Source organism: Triticum urartu, chromosome 2 (assembly GCF_003073215.2).
Source record: "Triticum urartu cultivar G1812 chromosome 2, Tu2.1, whole genome shotgun sequence".
NCBI classification, from domain to species: domain Eukaryota; kingdom Viridiplantae; phylum Streptophyta; class Magnoliopsida; order Poales; family Poaceae; genus Triticum; species Triticum urartu.
Window position 1 is genome coordinate 465,409,636 of NC_053023.1, and position 19,376 is coordinate 465,429,011.

Sequence of the window (19,376 nt, forward strand, 5' to 3'; positions counted from 1 at the left end):
CCTCAAATAACACAGCGGAAAAACAATCATAAGGGTGTGGACTTCCACCAACGCCAACGACAAGTTGAGTGTAGACCGCAACCCTACCATGTAACTCTTACTCGTCGAAATAAAATCCCGCAACATAAGTATTGCAGCCATATAGGTCAATATATTGAATGTATTGGCAAGTCACTCATAAAATGTCGGGGATAATTCTATCTCTATATGCAATTTGGTTGTTGGAGGCTCTGAGTTTAAGCTTTTGCATAAATACTAGTTTTTCCCTAACTCAAGATAAATCATAATAAGTAAAGTTGATGTCACTAATGAGATGGTTCCACCAAGCAATTCTCATATCCAAAAGTTGTAGGGTAATGTAGCATAAAAAAAATTCCGACCTACGCACCAGCCGAGGACCACTATGGAGACTGCATACAAGGTTTGATCTATAACCTCCCAACTAACGTAGCGCAGCGGGAAGTAGAGTCAATGACGATCGGCGGTGCAGATCCCCGCAGCTGGATTTATAACCTCCCAACCGCGAGGATGTATACCCTCATCTGCCCCTTGGACAACCCTCGGGGAGGTGGTCGGACAGTCCCCCGGACGGTGTCGCGGACAGCCCTTCGGGAGGACCTTCGAAACATGGATGGTCACTCGGATAGCCCTTCAGAAGGACGTTTGAAACTCGGACGGTCACACGGACAGCCCTTCGGGAGGAACTCTCGAACTAAGACCGAAACTACGATATCTCTACAGAGTTGCACACATACGGTGTCATCTATCCAGCAGGGCTTCGTCGTCCAGAACTAGTTCCCACCAGAACCCAGACAACCTTTCGGCTCTACGAAACTATTTGGCGGGGAGGGAGAGAGAAGACAGATCATTGCAATGGAACTTGTATGTGAGAAAGAGTGAGTGTGGAGAGTGCCTCTCCACCTCTATTTATAGGAAAACCCAAGGGGTAGGAGGCACATGAAAAACCCAAAATGTCCATACTTTATGTCACACATAAAGGGCATAAAGGGATGACAAGTGGAGCCCCATGGAGGAGCTGCACCCTCCAACGTCCCACCTTCATGGGACCCCCAAAGGGGGTTCCTTGATCCCCAAGTCCTTCTAGAAGCCTTTTGGGAAAAGCCCCAAAAGGTGGCTTTCCATAAATATCCCAAAAGGCACTTTCACTATTCACGACGACATTTTTCAGCGTCCGTTCAAACTAAAAATATTTATGTGGGCTTAGAACATTTCTAGTACCCACTAAAATAATTTTCAACACGTTCCGAAACAATTCTAGATTAATGATTTTCATCTGCGAAAAGCATATGAAGTGGTTCCGGTAGCTCCGGAGCATTTCTAGCTTTTATCCCGGAAAATTCGAGAAAGTTTGCAGAATGACTCTGGCACCCTCCTAGAATTATCAGGCATGTGCCGAAACCAATTTGACTTAATAGTATATCCCGAAAAAACTTTTTGGTTTCACCGAAACTCATCCGATGACCTCTCTCTGCGAAACTTCTCCGGTGTCTGAAACTTTTTTGGTGATTTTCTCTTAGACTCCCTGTCTAGTATTCAGCAGATAGATGACCCTTAAGCATGTGACCCTATAGGTTTGGTGAAGTATAGACATGACCCGGAACCCCTTCCGATCAATGATCAACATCGGAGCCATGGACACCCATATTAACCCCTATACCCACACAAAAAATATTTGAGTAAACCTCCAGTTGCAGTGAGCTATTCCTGTTGCTTCGTGATATGTCACAAACACCCGAGGTGAGATTTATTGCATCCCCGTGGACAAACAATTTGTCCACCATGCAAGTTACCTCATTACCGGTTTTGTTCTCTTTTCTCGTTTCCGTGTTCCGGCATCCCTGTGTTCAAATCACACTGTGTCTGGACAGATGATGATGGATACCGTAACACTGAGAGGGCCCGAGAATATCTCTCCACCATCGAAGGAGCAAATCCCAATCTTGAGCTATCTTGTTACTTGCCATACTTTTCCGTGAACCCGTAAGCCGCCGTAATAGCCACCCAGTTACGGATGACGTTTAACAAACCCCATAGTTCACAAAGCAAGCACGAAGGAACTCGATACTCTCATGGTCTAAGGTATTGTGCAAACATTAACTATCTCTATGATATTAACCATAAACTTGTGACGAAAAGAATCTCATAGCATACCATCAACTTGGGTCAATTCAACACATGTGTTCTACCAACATTGTGCCCTCAAAAATTGCCAGCATAGACATATGCCCATGATCAGGAAAATGGGATCATCATGCAATACATGAGCCAGTCTTAGAGGCAAGACTAGGAATACATTTTACTGTTTAGTATACCACACGTGCACATGAGTTTCCCTCCGAGCCTCGTGGATATTGCAGATTCGAGAATCATTGCGGTTATAACATGGAACATAAACATAATTATGAACTTGGAGATAAATAATATCATTTATTAGTGCCTCTAGGGCATATCTCCTACAGACTCCCACTTGCACTAGAGTCAATAATCTAGTTAATGCTAATGCACTTTACACCTATGGCATACAGGTGTAAAAAATGCTTCGCATGTGGTATAGCCTGATGTCCATCGGATCTGACAACTTCTGCTCCGTGTGTATCTCTGCATATCCTTGCGTTTTCACGCTTTCACAAAATTCATATTTTGTGTGGACTTGGCTTTGTATATATGTGAATCATTGGTCGAAACCTGATTCCTTAGACTGAGTTATGGAGCAACTATCTGCAATAGTATCCCATTGACCAAAGCCTTCTTGGAACCATACTAAGTTAATGAATGAACTATATGATTCATCATCTTTGTCTTTGTCGCTTCTAAAGCAGCAACATACTTAACCTCTATTATAGAATTCGCCACAGTAACTTGTTTTGAACAATTTCCAACTAACTGCCCACCATATTGTGTGTTACACAAAACCCTCAATTTAAATTGAAAATCGCATGGAGAAATGATGAAGATTTTATCGATGTAACCTTTTACAACGAACTCTTCATGATCTCCACTTGCGAGAAAACATGTCATCAGTGCTACTTTAGTACTCAATGATCCCTTTTCACTGTTGTCCCATGATCAGTACTTTTGGTCACTTTGGTATCTATACTCGCAACCGCTTGGGAGTATTGGACATATCTGGTTGTTTTACATACCATGGAATACATGATTAATCCAAACACAGGAGTGTGTGAAATCTCCATCATGTATTTTTCTCATTAGTGTTTTGGGACACTGATTCTTGCAAAAACTCTTTCCATGTGACTTCAGCAAGAATCATTCCTTGTCGTTCTTAGTGCTAAACAATTTTAGCATCTTGTCAATATGTATTTTTGCTCAGCCCTATTAGGTAAATCTATCTCCATAGATCATTATTCCTAATATCAAGGCTATTTAGCCCAAGCACTTCATCGAAAAACTATTTTCAAATGAAGTCCTAATTCGTGTCAAGAAATTTATTTCCAATTAACAATGTGTCAAGCACACAAGGTTTTCAGAAATATTACTATGCTCCCACTTACTTTCTTGAAACCACAAGCATCTTCATTACCCATTGATGAAGTCAAACCCCTTTGACCATTCCATCAAAAATGAAGATTCCAATTCCATTTTGCTCTCTTCTGTCCATTGCTGGAACTCTGAAGCTAGCATATTTACTAGCATCCTCTGGACCGACAAAATACTTTGGATTGTATCACATACAAGTCCTAGGTTATATTTCCATTTCATGGAAATTCTTTTGTCATCCATGTCTCATATCTCATGTTTGAAATATGTATTAATTGCTAGTTTAACCCGAACTGAATTTAAGCATTGCTATGGTGAGATAATCTCATTATAGTCAACTCCTTGAACTTTTTCTTGCAACAAGTCGAGCTTAATGGATAAAACATTTTTATCCGTATTAGTTTATAGTCCCATTACAATCTGTTAGACTCTAGGTCTTTCGGAGGGTTTATCAAGATTTTAATCTTGAATCATTTATGGAAACTATCTCGGATTACATTAGCATTTAGCCAATTCCGTAGTCAGGGCCCATCAATGCTTCCTTGTGTATCGTAGGTATACTGTTGTCTAACAACAATATCTCGTTTGTGCACTTGAGAGGTTTGCACGAGCTTTGCCTATGCTGTTCAGCTACAAGGTCGAACGAAGTCCATACATCTCATCTAGAGGCTTCCACATCAGTCGCAGTAGGAAACTCTGGAATTACTTCCAAGGTTCCATTCCTTTAACCTGATGACGAAGATACTTGTTATCGCGTCGAGTTGCACTATCCTCCCACTCACCTTTTGCAAGAACTATTCTCTATAAAATCATACCATTTTGTGGCAAAATCCTTGGCCTCGGTATAGTAGTAGGGGAATACCCAAAGTAGAACTTGTATGAAATAGGTATGTAACCTTTTACACAAGCCCCATATTCCAAATGTTAAGAAAAGATATATCATGGTTGGGCGTACCATACCATGTCGTCATTTCAACAAACCTAATGGAGCTCTTTTCAGTGTAAAAACCTCAGTCTCTAAAGCATTACTCTTTAAAAGTGATAATGGCAAATTTATTTATGTATCTTTGATCTTACCATGTCATAAATGGTTTTATTACATCTTCACAGACATTTCACTCATAGTGGTGTTCCGGGAGTTGTAAGTTATGAAAATCTTTTCACAACTCATCAGACATTCGCTAAACTTGTAACTCAGATATTCCTTTCTGCAATCAAATTGTAGAAACATAATTTCCGTGTTACAATAACTTCTACTTCATTTTTGAAAACCTTTCGAATGATTTCAAAAGATTCATACTTACGTCTCATCAAGCAAATATCCATATATCTACTTGAGTCATTTCTGAAGATATATAAATCCACTACTTGCAACAACATTTATTGAACTACACACATCAAAATGTATGATACCAATAAGTTTGTTGCTCATTCCTTATGGCCTGTGAACGGTATTTCAATCACTTCACTTTCCGGAGGAAAGTTGCAAGTGTCAGATGATTCAAAATCAAACAACTTCAAAATCCATCATAATGGAATTTTTCCATGCAAGTTTCTCCAATGTGACCAAATGCAGCGCCACACATGTGTGGTATTCTAATAGTCTTGCGACATTTAGCGTCAGTGTTATGGATGTATCGTTTTACCATCAATATTCATAACATACATCCCATCTTGGATGGAAGCATGGCCCTTCATGTTATTCATAATACTGAACAACAATTGTTGTTTTATGAACAACCCTTTTGCAATAAACATTGTGCAATGGGCTAGAGTGTAAGAAACTCTAAAATGAATTCTAAAAGTAAACACTGAGGTAATATACTAATATCATTATTCATAACATACATCTCATTCATAATGAAAGTATGACCCTTATGTTTATTCATAATACTGAACATCAAAAGTTCTCTTATGAACAACCTTCTTGCAAGATACCTTATGCAAATGGCTAGAGTGTGAGAAACTCTAAAATGAATTATGAAAGAAAATACATAGGTAATACACCGATGGAAGGTATAGTAACTTTTACTATGTTCCCAACACGTATTGAAACCTCATTCCTGGTTAGTCTTTCTAGGCCATAGTAGCTCTTACATCGATTCGCAACAGAATGCAATCGAGCGGGTATCTTTGTGATTAACTCACAATACCCAAGAATTAGTGGTTAATATGTTTAACCATAATTCCCAAGAACTATATCTTCGACTAGCCTTCTATACATCAAAACTTGTATGACATTCATACATGAGCTGGATATTCCAGTCATCTTTCTTCTGCCTTTATACTTCTAACAGTTTAACTTTTAGTATTTCTCCTACTTGCAAAAGAAGCACCCAACTTAAGAGTGGCGTTAGCCCTAGAATTCCTAGGCATGAAATTCATACTAACACCCTTTGGACACTTCCTTTCTCTTTAGGTTGTTGTTTTATTCACCTTTCATCATATGACATGCGTTCTTCTGGATCCCTCTCTTATCAGTCTAATGCATAGTAAACACTTTACTAATAATTTGCAAACAAACATTGCTTTGGATATTTCAAATCTTTTCAGCCTTTGTTTTTATTTGAAAATTAATTTCCAGTTCCATGAATATCACATAACTATCCCAAACTTTCGAAGTTCAAGTTTCATCGAAGCAAACATATTGCACTTGACCGCAATGGAATTCTAGCTTTTGGATCGAAGGATGAGAGTGTCATCATCCATTGCATTTAGTGGGAGTATACGGAAAGCATGCGATAGGACAAAGTCCTTCTCAGCACTTTTGAGGACAATCCTCACATTACGTTACCAATCGTAAAGTTGTAACTAGATATTTAACAACTATTCAATTTTAATAGGGAAGGTGGAAACGCGAGCCATTATTCTACAACTATTTTGCAAGAAACACTTAGAAAATGTTCATAATTAATTGCACTAAGAATTAAACATGTTAATTCAATAGTGTGCTCCCACTCAAATCAATGTCTCTCATAATTGATTTAGAGTGATTCAAGATCCATATTTCTATTCGATGCCATTGACGGGTTCATCACTGATGAGACGAATTTCAATCAGTAGGCAAACTTGCCGATCACATCTCTATGTGATTCTTGTTCATCTTTCGGTGGGCGTGTTCTGAGCTCAGGACTCTCCTGCCTAAACGTCAAAGACAACCAAGTGATCTTTCTATGAGGTCTGACCTCACCCGCCTCATTCCTCTCGATTCATCCGTGCTCATGTGTACATGGCGCACCCCGAAAAGATATGAATTTCAGATGGTGCTACACTTGGGTGAACACTAACTACTTTGATATTTTAAGTGAGAGGTCACCCTAATAAAAAGTGGCTACCGTGAAATCAAGAAGGGTGCATCATAAGGGATAAACATCTCAAGCAATTCATAATAGCATGATATGGTATAGCCCTTTATGACGGAGAAGTCTTTCATTCCTTCGTCTTCGGCATTCGCGTCGGTGTTCACCTTCACGAAGATTGCCACCACCTTTTCAATGCACCAGATAATATTGCTATCTCTATCAGTAATAAAATAAGTGCATTACTTAAGGTTGACACGCAGGTCATTAAAGTGACAATCATATGGCTCCAGCCATCATGCCGAATCATGACACGTAGGTCATGTTAATCAATTTACATCATATAGTCATTCCATACATAATCAAATTATTATGAGCACTGCTATACCATATGACATGCACATGCAAACCCTCCTGCAAAACCAAGTTAGATGCCTCTAATCGGTTCATGCAAAAACTTGTTTTCCGTGGCTTCTAAGGTTTCAAAACAAACCGAAGCTACCAATGTCCATCATCAAGTATGATAATTCAAGTCGCTAGATTAACTTTGTGGGGTGTATGAAGCACAAGATAATAAAATTTCAAACCCCATACTAAACTTCATCATACACATGACCCCCGTGCAGATCATATCTGCATTGCCCTTTCGTCTGCGAAACATCCATCTTTCTTTAACTATGGTGGAACCCAAAGAACTGTTAGCACTTCGTTGATCTGTCAATCAACATACTCAGGAGCAGCATGAAAGGATCGCGGATTGCTAGAACTTTGTGATATTCCACCATGCCGTCAAGATCAGGATTATGCAAATTCAAGGGAAGCAACAAGAACATCGGGTACCATATTTCATCTCCTACCTGCACAAATAATTTTTAGTAATAGATCTCATCTATTACCTAATTTTATTGTGCAACACCCATACATCTCTATGTATTCTAGATCGCAACCTGCATCTACGCATAGCACGACTCATGATGCCACTGTAGGGTAACGTAGCAGAAAACAAAAAATTTCCGACCTACGCACCAGCCCAGGACCACTATGGAGACTACATACAAGGTTTGATCTATTTCGTTACCGACTCATAGCGCAGCGGGAAGTAGAGTCGATGACGATTGGTGGTGCAGATCCTCGCAGCTAGGATTTACAACCTCCCAACCGTGAGGATGTATACCCTCATCTGCCCCTAGGACAGCCCTCTGGGAGGTTGCCGGACAGTCCCCCGGATGGTGTTGCGGACAGCCCTTCGGGCGGACCTTCAAAACTCGCACGGTCACTCGGACAGCCCTTCGGGAGGACCTTTGAAACTCGGACGGTCACACGGACAACCCTTCGGGAGGCACTCTCGAACTAAGACCGAAACTACAATCTCTTTACAGATTTTCACACATACAGTGTCATCTATCCAGCAGGGCTTCGTCGTCCAGAACTAGTTCCCACCGGAACCCAGACAACCTTTCGGCTCTACGAAACTATTTCGCGGGGAGGGAGAGAGAAGCCAGATCATTGCAATGGCACTTGTATGTGAGAAAGAGTGAGTGTGGAGAGTGCCTCTCCACCTCTATTTATAGGAAAACCCAAGGGGTAGGGGGCACATGAAAAACCGAAGATGCCCACACTTGATGTCACACATAAATGGCATAAAGAGCATAAAGGGATGACAAGTGGAGCCCCATGGAGGATCTGATCCCTCCAATGTCCCACCTTCATGCCCCCCCAAAGGGGGTTCCTTGATCCCCAAGTCCTTCTAGAAGACTTTTGGGAAAAGCCCCAAAAGGTGGCTTTCCATAAATATCCCAAAAAGCACTTTTACTATTCACGACGACATTTTTCAGCATCCGTTCAAACTGAAAATATTTATGTGGGCTTAGAACATTTCCAGTACCCACTAAAATAATTTTCAACGCATTTCGAAACAATTCCGGATTAGTGATTTTCATCTGCGAAAATCATCTGAAGTGGTTCCGGCAGCTCCGGAGCATTTCCATCTTTTATCACGGAAAATTCTAGAAAGTTTCCAGAATGACTCTGGCACCCTCCAGGAATTATCAGGCATGTGCCGAAACCAATTTGACTTAATAGTATATCTCGAAACAACTTTTTGGTTTCACCAAAACTCATCCGATGACCTCTCTCTGCGGAACTTTTCTGATGTCTCGAAAGATCCATCAATCCCTTTGGGTGTGGGTGGCCTTTACAAACTGGGTGATCACTGGTACATCCCCAGTATCCCCTGGCCAAGTCCTGATAGATATTAGGTGCCTTGGCAAGGTCGTAGAACTAGGTGATTACAGGTACATCCCCCGGATCCCCTGGCATGGCCGTAGAACTGGATGATCACTGGAACATCCCTAGGATCCCCTGGCAAGGTCGTGGAATTGGGTGATCGCTGGTACATCCCAGGATCCCCTGGCATGGTCGTAGAACTGGGTCATCAATGGTACATCCCCAGGATCCCCTAGCAAGGTCGTGGAACTAGGTGATCACCAGTACATCTCTAGGATCCCCTCTCCTTGCAATTAGTCCACCCAGAGGTGTATTGAAATTGTTGAAATCTTGAGGTTGATTTTGTCATCTTCACTCTCACAACTTTCATGCATCACTCATACCAATCCCCGTCTACTAAAGCATAGCAATAACAACTATTCATTGATTCTCAGGGCTTAGTAACAAGGGTGTTGGGGTTTCTACCTCATGATACTACTCAGGGACTAAAAATTCAATTTACCTATACTTGACGCAAGGTGGAAGGTGGCACTAATGCAATAAAACCTAGGAATTATAAAGAGATGATCAAAGTGACCTGCGTCAGTCTCTTGAAGATGAAAAATTCTACTCTGAGTCGTCTCTCCTTCACCTTATGATATATCTAACGATGAAAGAAAATAATTCAACACACTAAGAAAATCTAAATGAAGATCCAGATAAAAGATACAAATTATAGTAGAAATTATTTAGCAGGTAACTTTCTTAGGGAAGTTGTTTGGTTACTGGTTGAGATAAGATCAAGAATGGGAATATGACATAGGTGTTATTTGAGGGTTGGGTCAAATTGGAACAAAGTGAACATCAGGGGTTGAAGGGTTGTGAGGCAAGGTTCTATGACAAAGTCTATAATGGGTTTGATCGGAATATTTGACTTGGGTCCAATGAAAATGGTGGATGGAGTTGGTGGCATAAAAGTTTATGTTACAAAGATTTATGAAACATTTCCTAAGTCAAAATTTGTATAATGATGACACATGAACAGAGACAATACCTTCATTAACCATAAAGTGACACTTCTCCCAATTCAAGACAAGATTAGTTTGCTCAGATCTCTACAAAACTCAATCAAGGTTGCTTAAGAAATCATCAAAAGAGTTTCCGTAAACAGAAAAATCATCCATGAAAACCTCAACAATCTTTTCGCAAAAATTAGAGAATATAGCAGTCATACATCTTTGAAAGGTAGCAGGTGCATTGCATAAACCAAAAGGCATACGTCTATTAGCATAAGTTCCAAAAGGGCAAGTAAAGGTGGTTTTCTCTTGATCAGGTTGTGAAACAGGTATTTGAGAAAAAACAGAATATCCATCAAGAAAGCAAAAGTCCGTGTGCTTGGATAGTCTTTCTAGCATTTGATCAATAAAGGGCAGAGTGTAATGATCTTTTCTAGTTGCCTTATTTAATTTTCTAAAATCAATTACCATTCTATAACGAGTGACAATTCTTTGTGGAATAAGTTCATTTCTATCATTAGGAACAACAGTAATACCTCCCTTCGTAGGGACACAATGAACGGGACTTACCCATCTACTATCCACTATGGGATAGATTATACATGCTTCAAGAAGTTCTAATATTTCAATACGTACCACTTCTTTCATCTTAGGATTCAAACATCGTTGGTGATCAATAACGTGTTTAGCATCAGGTTCCATATTAATCTTGTGCTGACAGAGAGTGCGACTAATGCCCTTAAGACCATCAAGAGTATACCCAATAACAGCTCGGTTCTTCTTTAGAATTTTCAATAATCTTTCTTCTTGATGTTCTGAAATGTTAGCACTAATAGTAACATGATATATCTTTTACTCATCAACATAAGCATATTTCAAAGTGTCTGGCAACTATTTTAATTCAAACACAGGACCACCCTTAGGTGGAGGAGCACCTCCTAGAGTTTCAATAGGAAAATTGTGTTTGAGCAGAGGTCGTTGTTCAAAGAAAATTGTATCCATTTCATTTCTTTCATGCATATGCATATCATTTTCATGGTCTGGCTAATATTGTTCTAGTGGATCAGTAGGAGGCATGACAATAGAAGCGAGACCAATTATTTCATCCTTATTGGTAATTCTTTTTTATGAGGTTGTCTAATAAACTTGTGGAAATTAAACTCATGAGACTCATCACCAAAACTAACATCGACAGTTTGTTTCTCACAATCTATTTTAGTATTAACTGTGTTTAAGAAAGGTCTACAGAAAATAATGGTACAAAAATCATCTTGTGGGGAACCAAGCACTAGAAAATCAGTAGGATATTTTACTTCCCCACAAAAGACTTCGACATATCTAACAATCCCAAGTGGTGTGATAGTATCTCTGTTAGCATGTTTAATAGTAACATCTATGTCTTCTATTTCAGTGGGTGCTATGCCATTCATGATTTCTTGATATAAGGTAAAAGGAATAGTACTCACGGTAGCACCCAAGTTGCATAAACCATGATAAAAATGATCTCCTATTTTGACTGAGACAACAGGCATGCCAACAACAGGTCTATGTTTATCTTTTTCATCGGGTTTAGCAATTCTAGCAGCTTCATCACAGAAGTAAACAACATGCCCATCAATATTTTCTACCAGGAGATCTTTAACCATAGCAACACTAGGTTCTACTTTGACTTGTTCTGAAGGTCTAGGTGCTTTTGTATTACTTTTGCAAACCACAGTTGAAACCTTAGCATGTTCCTTTATCCTAACAGGGAAAGGTGGTTTTCAATATAAGCAGCAGGCACAACTGGATCAACATTGTGAATAATAGTTTCATCTTTAGCTATTACCGGTTCTTTGATTTCTTCTTTAATAGGTGGATGATATTTAAACCACTTCTCCTTAGGGAGATCAACATGAGTAGCAAATGATTCACAAAAGAGGCTACCATCTCAGAGTCAAGTCTATGTTTAGTGCTAAACTTGTGAAAGGCATCAATATTCATAAAAGATTTAACACAATCAAACTTAAGCTTAATACCTGACTCTTTACCTTCGTCGAGTTCCCAATCCTCAGAGTTGCGTTTAATTCTTTCTAAAAGATCCCACCTGAATTCAATAGTCTTCTTCATAGAAGAACCAGTATAGGAAGTATCGAGCATGGATCGATCATCATGAGAAAGCCGAGCATAAAAAATTTGAATAATAATTTCTCTTGCGAGCTCATGATTGGGGCATGAATATAACATTGACTTAAGCCTCCCCCAAGCTAGAGAAACCCTTTATCCTTCACACAAGGCCAATATATTCTGATCATGATGAACTAGATGCATAGAATAATTTTTTTGGTGAAATTCCAATTTCAATCAATTCCAATTCCAAGATCCAATATCATCGCATAGCCTATACCATGTCAATGCTTTTCCCTTCAAAGATAAAGGGAAAACCTTCTTCTTAGCTTCATCTCCAGGTAAACCTGCAAGCTTAAATAATCGACAAATTTCATCCACATATATCAAGTGCATATCAGGATGTTCAGTTCCATCTCCTTTATAAGGATTAACAAGTAGTTGTTCTATCATACCCGAAGGAATTTCATAACCAATATTTTCAGTAGGTGCAGTAGGTTGAGGGGCAACTAATTGTGGTTCCGGTCGAGGTGAAGATACCCCGTACAAACCCCTCAAAGGATGGTTCTCCATAGTAACAAGTAGCAATAATTTTCAGCACATAGTAATAATTTTTCCTTACCAATGTCCACTCACCAAGAGCACTTAACTCCCCGGCAATGGCGCTAGAAAAGAGTCTTGATGACCCACAAGTATAGGGGATCAATCATAGTCCTTCCTATAAGTAAGAGTGCCGAACCCAACAAGGAGCAGAAGGAAATGACAAGTGGTTTTCAGCAAGGTATTTTCTGCAAGCACTAAAATTGTCGGTAATAGGTAGTTTGATAGCAAGATAATTTGTAACGAGCAAGTAATGGTAATGGTAAATAAGGTGCAGCAAGGTAGGCCAAACCTTTTTTGGCAAAGGACAGGCCAAAACGGTCTCTTATAATAGGCAAAGCGTTTTTGAGGGTACATAGGAAATTCATCTAGTCACTTTCACCATGTTGGTTTGATTCGTGTTCGCTACTTTGATAATTTGATATGTGGGTGGACCGGTGCTTTGGTTCTGTTCTTACTTGAACGAACCTCCTACTTATTATTAACCCCTTCACAAGCATCCACAACTACGAAGTAGCGCATAAACTAGGGTTTAAGCTTCTGTCACTCTAGCAACCCATCATCTAATAACTACTCCACAATGCATTGCCTTAGGCCCAAATATGGTGAAGTTCTCCTGCCCAAGTTCCGCCTCGAGAGGACGACACTCCATCCCGAAAGTCCTCCCCTTATTTTATCTAGGTCAAAATGACCTATATACTAGAAGATGGGCACCGAAGGTGGGCCATGCTGGGCACAATCCACTAGGGCGCGCTTGGGGGCCCAGGCGTGCCCTGGTGTCTTGTGCTCACTAGGTGAGCCCCCTCTGGTAGTTATTTGCTCCAGTATTTTTTATATATTCCAAAATAATTCTCCGTAAATTTTCAGCTCATTTAGATATGTGTAGACTAGGTAACTCTCATAAAGCTTTTTCAAGTCCAGAATTCTAACTGCCGGTTGATACCTCTCCAACTTATCTATAATTTTTGATTGTTGCATGCTATTATATTATGTGTTTTGGATGTTAATGGGCTTATTTATACACTTTTATATTATTTTTGGGACTAACCTACTAACCCAAGGCCCAGTGCAAATTGCTGTTTTTTGCCTATTTTAGTGTTTCGCAGAAAAGGAATATCAAACGGAATCCAAACGGAATGAAACCTTCGGGAGAGTTTTTTTTGGAACAAACGTGATCCAGGGGACTTGGAGTGGACATCAAGAAATCAACGAGGACAGGAGGCAGGGGGCGCCTACCCCCCAGCGAGCCCTCCACCCTCGTGGCTCCACCGACCTACTTCTTCCTCCTATATATATATCCATATACCCCAAAAACATCCAGGAGCACCACGAAACCCTATTTTCCACCGCCGCAACCTTCTGTACCCAAGAGATCCCATCTTGGGGCTTTTTCCGGGCCTCCACCGGAGGGGGAATCGATCACGGAGGGCTTCTACATCAACACCATAGCCTCTTTGATGATGTGTGAGTAGTTTATTTCGGACCTTCGGGTCCATAGTTATTAGCTAGATGGCTTCTTCTCTCTCTTTGGATCTCAATACAATGTTCTCCTTGATATTCTTGGAGATCTATTTGATGTAACTCTTTTTGCGGTGTGTTTGTCGAGATCCGATGAATTGTGGGTTTATGATCAAGTTTATCTATGAACAATATTTGATTCTTCTCTGAAATCTTTTATGTATGATTGGTTATCTTTGCAAGTCTCTTCGAATTATCAGTTTGGTTTGGCCTACTAGATTGATCTTTCTTGCAATGGGAGAAGTGCTTAGCTTTGGGTTCAATCTTGCGGTGTCCTTTCCCAGTGACAGTAGGGGCAGCAAGGCACGTATTGTATTGTTGCCATCGAGGATAAAAAGATGGGGTTTATATTATATTGCTCGAGTTTATCCCTCTACATCATGTAATCTTGCCTAATGCGTTACTCTGTTCTTATGAACTTAACACTCTAGATGCATGCTGGATAGCGGTCGATGTGTGGAGTAATAGTAGTAGATGCAGAATCGTTTCGGTCTACTTTGTCGCGGACGTGATGCCTATATACATGATCATGCCTAGATATTCTCATAGTTATGCACTTTTCTATCAATTGCTCGACAGTAATTTGTTCACCCACCGTAATATTTATGCTATCTTGAGAGAAGCCACTAGTGAAACCTATGGCCCCCGGGTCTAGTCTCCATTATATTAATCTCCCGTCAACAAGCTATTTCTATTACCGACCATGTATCGCACATAAGACCGACATCTCGAGCCACTACTGGATGATGCCTCTGTAGACCTCCTCCTCGAAGAACTCCTAAAGATTTGCATTTTTATTTGCGTACAATTTCTGAAAATTTTAAGTACACAGAATATTTGTCAACAACACTTCACAATATGGATAGAAACTACTCATAAGGATGCATAGAGACCATATCAAGCATTCAAACTACTTAGAACTCTAAGCATTCAACAAGCAAGCTCATCTACAACATCACCAAGAGTACTAACTATTGAAAATACAAACCACTAAAGCAAAAAATAATTGGAGCAATGGAGGAGTCACATACCAAGTAGCAATCCCCCAAAACAGTTTTGGGAACGGAACTTCGAGCAAAGAGATCGAAATCCGCGGGTTTGAGAGCAAGAACACGAGAGAGAGAGAGAGCAATCGTGATTTTTTTCAGGAGGTAGGAGATGACATGGGCTAAAGAGATAAGTGAGGGCACCCATGTGGGGACCACAACCCACCAGGGCGCGCCTGGGGTTGCTGGCGCGCCCTGGTGTCTTGTGGTCACCAGGTGCACCCCTCTGATGTTATTTGCACCAAAAATTAAGAGATATTCAGAAAAAATCGTATTAAATTTTCAGGGCATTCTAAGCACTTTTATTTTTGGGTCATTTTTTATTGCATAGAAAATCCAAAAAATCCAGAAAACTGGATAAAGATGGCATTTTATTTTATTTAACCAAGAAAAACAGAGAACAAAGGGTAAGGACAACAGGTAGTGCCTACTAAATTCATCAACTTCATACCGCTCAAAAATGATCCATTAATAAGGTTGATAAGTCTTATTAACAACCACCTTCGATTAGCATGAAACTTAAGAACTTTTGTAAAACACTAAGTTACCTCAACATGGATATGCATGTACTACTGCAGGATGTGCTAACGCGACACTACGATCAGAGACCCTTCGACGAAACTGTGTGCGATGCAATAATCGCAAACGGTGGTGTAAAAAACCCGTCAAAAAGGTGCAAAATATTTGCGATGGAGGATGCATCAAACACGGTTCAGATTTTAGTTGCGTGTGCGATGCAGGGCACACGGTTCAGTTTAATTAAATGTTTGTGATGAGGAGGAACAAAAGAAACAGGCAGCTAGATGAAGGTGTGTGCGATATACAACATACGGTTCACTCGGATGAACTGTTTGTGATTAGGCAACATAAAAGAAATGGTCAGCCAGATCAAGGTGTGTGCGATATACCGCATGCGGTTCACTCGGATGAACTGGTTGCGTTGAGACAAGAGAACAGAAACGGTTCAATATATCAAGATGTGTGTGATACGCGACAAACAGGTCTGTAATCAGAAATGTGTGCGAAGACCGATAATAACACAAACAACTGCTTCTAATAAGGCGTATGTCATATGCTCTGTCTACACAACATCTATTGGCCATTGGGGGACGGGCGGTCATCTGGATATGCCATAAGGATGCGAAGAGGCATCCTATGTCAGCAAGGACTAGCTGTTCCACCAGTAGCTCATGTAAGAGAACTCTCAAGTTAAGTGTGCTCAGGCTAGAGCAGCCATCAGATGGGTGACTGGATGAGAAGTTCTGTTGATGTTAAATTAACTAATAGGATGGGTCATATCTGTCAAATTAAATGACTGATATGACCCATCCCATGAGTTAATTTAACCTCAAGGTCCTTGTTTTCATTTTTATTTTATTTTTAACACATGTTAAAGAAGGTCTACCGCATTACTTTTTGACAATGTGCGATACGTGGCATACAGTTGATACATCCGACCTGTTTGTGATGGAATAAGCCATGTGTGTTGTGGGCAAACACTTGCTAGTATTCAACTATTTGTGATTAATGAATTCTTCACCGATGGGTTCCCTAGTGTGGTCCATGTTCATCTGATCATCATCTACTTCTTGTGCTAGCTCGATGTTCCTTCTATGCTAATTTTCCATTAATTGATGGCGTTTTATGAACACACCACCGTTTGCCGCCATTTCCTCACTTGTTTCCCGCCACCCAGCGATATTGCGCATAAACCTAGGCGGCGCACGACACACGGAGGCGACAAGCGCAGCCTATAGCATGATAACCCACAAGTATAGGGAATCGTTTGTAGCCTTTTTCGATAAATAAGAGTGTCGAACCCAACGAGGAGCTAAAGGCAGAACAAATATTCCCTCAAGTTCTATCGACTACCGATACAACTCTACGCACACTTGACGTTTGCTTTACCGGAAACAAGTATGAAACTATTTTGCGAGGATAAAACTACAAGTACTTTGCGAGAATAAAACTACGAATAAATTGCAAGGTAATAAAATTGGATAGCTTGTGTCAACAAGAAAGTTATTTTTCCCTAGGCAATCGATAACAAGTACCGGTAATCATTCTTGCAATTTTATATGAGGGAGAGGCATGAGCTAACATACTTTCTCTACTTGGATCATATGCACTTATGATTGGAACTCTAGCAAGCATCCGCAACTACTAAAGATCATTAAGGTCGTGAAACCCAACCATAGCATTAAGTATCATGTCCTCTTTATTCCCATACGTCATACCCCACCTACTCGGGTTTAAGTTTCTGTCACTCTCGCAATCCACTGTAAGCGAACCAAGAACATATTGCAACACCCTACAGCGGGGGCCCCCTCACGTTTGCGCAAGAACGGAGGGCACCGTAGGACAGCACCATAAATAAAATATACAATCATACCAAGCAAGATCATGATTAACCCACAGGACAAAACGGATCTACTCAAACATCATAGGATAAACATAGATCATTGGGAAATAATATATGGAGTTGAGCACCATGTTTAAGTAGAGACTACAACAGGGGAAAGAGGTGTTACACCGCTGCATAGAGGGGGAGAGAGTTGGTGTTGACGGTAGCGAGATTGTTGATGTAGATCTCCGTCCCGATCATTGCCCGTCCCTAGTGGCACTCCGCGCCACCGGAAGCGAGGGGGAGAGAGCCCCCCCTGAGGGAGTCAAGGATTACGGGGTCCTCGGGCGTCCGGGCTATGTGATGTGGGGCAGACTGGTGGGCCGTGAAGAAACGAGACAGAAGACTTTCCCCCGTGTCCGGATGGGACTCTCCTTGGCATGGAAGGCAAGCTTGGCGTGCGGACATGAAGATTCCTTTCTCTGTAAACCGACTCTGTACAACCCTGCTACCTCTTGAGCACTGCGTTGGTTTTCCCTTGAAGAGGAAAGGGTCATGCAGTAAAGTAGCGTAAGTATTTCCCTCAGTTTTTGAGAACCAAGGTATCAATCCAGTAGGAGATCATGCTCAAGTCCCACGCACCTACACAAACAAATAAGAACCTCGCAACCAACGCGATAAAGGGGTTGTCAATCCCTTCACAGTCACTTATGAGAGTGAGATCTGATAGATATGATAAGATAGTATTTTTGGTATTTTTATGATAAAGAGAAATAAAGATGCAAAGTAAAATAAACGGCAATAGAAATAGCTAAGTGTTGGAAGATTAATATGATGGAAGATAGATCCGGGGGCCATAGGTTTCACTAGTGGCTTCTCTCAAGAGCATAAGTATTACGGTGGGTAAACGAATTACTGTCGAGCAATTGATAGAACTGAGCATAGTTATGAGAATATCTAGGTATGATCATGTATATAGGCATCACGTCCACGACAAGTAGACCGAGACAATTCTGCATCTACTACTATTACTCCACACATCGACTGCTATCCAGCATGCATCTAGAGTATTAAGTTCATAAGAACAGAGTAATGCTTTAAGTAAGATGACATGATGTAGAGGGATAAACTCATGCAGTACGATATAGACCCCATCTTTTTATGGAAAACTTTGTTTTTGCGACTCTAGCTTTTGCCAATTTTGCTTATGCCACTCTTGAATTTGACATCTCACTTTTTCCACTCTTAGCTTTTGACAATACATCACAAATGCCATTCCATGGCAAAAAGGATAATTTTTCATTTCACTTTTGCCACTGTTAGATTTTGAGAACGTATCACAATTGCCACTATGAAAATTTTGCTTTTGCCACGGAATGGCAAAAGTGATACATTGTCAAAAGCTAAGAGTGGCAAAAGTGATATGTCAAATTCTAGAGTGGCATAAGAAAAATTGGCAAAAGCTAGAGTGGCAAAAACAAAGTTTTCCCATCTTTTTATCCTCGATGGCAACAATACAATACGTGCCTTGCTGCCCCTGCGGTCACTCGGAAAGGACACCGCAAGATTGAAACCAAAGCTAAGCACTTCTCCCATTGCAAGAAAGATCAATCTAGTAGGCCAAATCAAACTAACAATTCGAAGAGACTTGCAAAGATAACCAATCATACATAAAAGAATCCAGAGGAGATTCTAATATTGTTCATAGATAAACTTGATCATAAAC